The sequence below is a fragment of the Octopus bimaculoides genome, chromosome 15 (assembly GCF_001194135.2).
Source record: "Octopus bimaculoides isolate UCB-OBI-ISO-001 chromosome 15, ASM119413v2, whole genome shotgun sequence".
Taxonomy (NCBI): Eukaryota; Metazoa; Mollusca; class Cephalopoda; order Octopoda; family Octopodidae; genus Octopus; species Octopus bimaculoides.
In genome coordinates, this window is record NC_068995.1 from 37,036,657 (window position 1) to 37,040,140 (window position 3,484).

General features: G+C 32.3%; 1 protein-coding gene across 1 annotated transcript in view; it reads right to left on the reverse strand.

Annotated features, from left to right (window-relative positions):
- The window catches only part of LOC106875431 (protocadherin Fat 4), a 483,512-nt gene that overhangs the window by 104,806 nt on the left and 375,222 nt on the right, over positions 1-3,484 (reverse strand). The gene's annotated exons all lie outside the window — the stretch shown is intronic.

The window sequence follows — 3,484 nt, forward strand, 5'->3', positions numbered from 1 at the left end:
ATATATATATATATATATATATATACATATATGTATGTATCTGTGTATGTAGGTATGCATGTATACGAATGCATTAGTAGCATGTGTATGTTTGGAAGTAACAGCGGAGAGAATAAGTATCTTGAGCAAAGTTCGAAAGTTTGAATTTGGTTCCTGATCATAGCATATCAGTATGTATTGCTAATTTGCTAATGAATTAAGACATCATTTGATTTTAAAATTTAATGTTTATCGTGGGGCCCGTAATATACATATTTTCATAAGCAAATCTCGGTCTCTGTTCGGTTGTTTAAGTTTAATAAATGCAAATTAGGCGAATTGTTATCGTCGAGTACATATGATAGGCTGATAGACATCGACGGAACTATCACTTGTCAAACTACATCTGGAACTTTCTGTACAAGGCGATTCCTTGGACATGAATTTTTTTATGTCGTTTCCAATGTGTATTTGATGGGAGCCGAAAAAGTCAAGGTCCTCGATATGAGAGGGGGAGGAATGCATTGGGAATCTACAGGTGCAACGCGGCTATCTTCATACCTCAAGTGACTGTGCTTAGCTTAGGCCTACACAGATCAGTTATCACAAAATCTACGCTTCTTGCAAACAACTTGTTCGTATAGACTTTACTCAGACTAGAAAATGATATCCACATTGATGTTTCGATCAGGCTGGCTAGCTGACGGTCTGTCGTTTCTGTGATATTGCTGTATACGCTCTGAATTCCATTTATGAGCTAGTAGATCCGGGGTTAATTCTTTTAAAGTGCAAATGTGTTCATTCGTTTCAAAGTTGAATAAAATATTTCTTCAACAAAATTAAAAGAAAATGTTGAAGCTATATGTTTTGTTTGGTGGATAATCGATTGAAAAATTATTGCATTTAAATTTATTTCAATGAATGTTAATGTTATTTAGCAAAGAAATTCTGCAGACACCAACAAAACATTGAAAACATTTAGCGTTATATTTTATTGCTATGTTACATTGTTCCAAATACACAGTAAAAAATACATTTTATTCAAATAATTTATCTATTTTTTTTATTTGAATCTAGTTTATAATCTTAATTATTTTATCTATAAATGAAAGGAAGGAGGAAAACTCGGTTCTTGTTTTCTTGTTAGGTAGAATACAACCTCAGAATTTAGAAATACAGAACTAAAAACAGTAACGCAGTTAAACAAGTACACCATCATCTTTCAATTAAACTTTTTTTTTATTATTTCAATTTATGTGTGCATTCTTAACACGTTCTGGCAGATTCGAACGTGATTATGCTGATCACTGTTGCGTTTTCATGTCATCGGAAAACATTCCCCTTTAGACAATGTGTGCTCATAGCACACGCAATTCATTGATGTGTGGAAACTTTGAAACACTGCACTGTTTCGACCTTATTGTATGTCTCTTCAGTAAAAGCTACTCAGGATCAATGAATCTAACAAGAATACTGACTGTTGTTTATAGAAATCTGCAAATTCATTCTTAATGCGTTTTGGCGGATTCGAACATGGATATACTGATGACTGTTGTATTTCGTCATAGGAAAGCATCTACCTTTAGATGATGTGCGTTCATGATAGTCGCAATTCATTGCTGTTATGGAATTTTGTATTACTTTATGTTCCTTTTGCTTCCCGTTGGCAAATATTGGATAAAAATGCAATTCAACATATTTCTACATGTTTTGTACACTGAGATAACAGATTGGATGCAGATACAAAGACAAAAGAGTAAGAAACCAGTAATAACTTGAGATGTCAATGTATGAATGATTATGCTGCAGCAACTGATACATGTTTAACAATCTAACAAGGTATATTCTACAACTCCCTTCACAAAGTTTTGTTCTTACTGAGTGTTTATGTTTGAGGGTGTGTTTACTACATTATGCAGTTGTTTCTCTATTAAATATTCATAGTGCTTTGAAAATTATAATTTCATTTCATTATTTATTCACTCATCTTGAAATTTTATGTGTGATAATTTTTAGTTATATCTAGTATTTCTAAATAAGTATATTACATTTTAATATGAGCTGGCAGAATAGTTTGTACTCTGGGTGAAATACTCAACGGCATTTGGCTGTCTTTACGTTCTAAGTCGACTTTGCCTTTCAACCTTTCAGGGTCAGTACCAGTTGAGCACTGGTAATCGATTTATCCCTGCCCCGAAATTGCTGGCTTTGTGCCAAAATTTTTTTTAAAAGGATATCAATATAAGTGGGAATTTCAAAACAAGTATTGCAGTCCTGACTTCAGTCAGAAATTCTCTGCGAATTGCACGAACACTACTTTCTATCTTTCAAAACTTTTTCTAGCTTCACAAACAACCTGCAATCTCAGAATGAAATAGCAGTCATATTTCAGATACCTAACTTCGATCAATTTATTTGGTTTTACTATTTTGTGTAACCACATTCAGATTTATCATGGATTAAGATAAGTATAAATACAAGGTTTCCGTTGGAGCCTTTATTAAGTGACCATCAATGTCTGATATTTTGATTCCAGATTGATCCAATTCATGCAATAATAACTTATTTTATATTCAATATACGCAAACGTAGAAAATACAAGAAATTCCTTTTTACATTTCCATTATTTGGTTGAATCAAATGACTGAATTACTTTTGCAAGGAGAACCTCCTAATATAATAATGAGCGTAGTGTTTCAAAAGTAATCTCCTGCTATTATCAGATACATGGCTGCTGTTTTGTTGAGAAAGAATGAGGAGATCTAAAGTGGACTACGAAACTGACATAATATCAATACAGAATTCAGCCTACACATTTAAAATTGCAATAAATAGAAAGTGTGATGGAGCTAAAGAGCCAAGACGGGAGGTTTCGTGTAGTTTTTCAATTTTCTAACATAGCAATCAATCCTCCCTTGACATATATATATACATATATATATATTTATATGTCCAGAATCACGCTGGAAGAAAGGGATGAAAAAAAAAAATCAACGTTTCAACTCTGTGTGAGTATATGTGTGTATGTATGCGCGTGTACAAGGGAAGTGCGTGAATGTTTTTATGTGTGATTATCATGTACCTTATTTTGTACCTTATTTATACATAAAATGCTACAATTAGCCGTCATTATAGACTGCACGTAATCATCTAGTAACTTAATGAGTAATAAACTCAAACGAAGGCAATTTCACTACTAGGTTTCGATTTTGAGTCATTACATCTCAAGGCTAATTACTCATTTGAAACAAAATGTAAATGACCCAAAACAATAATATAAAGTTAAAATTTATTATTTAAAAAAGTTTCATGGTTCATCTGTGTATCATATTTAACGCAAATACATCGTTAAAATGCAATTTACTTCAGTATTCGAACAGAAATAACATCTTTTATGGATGCACTGTGTTTGAAAACGCAACGTATACCACAAGGAGACGAAAATCACCCCAACAGCGGCTATGTACTATATATATATATATATATATATATATATATATATATA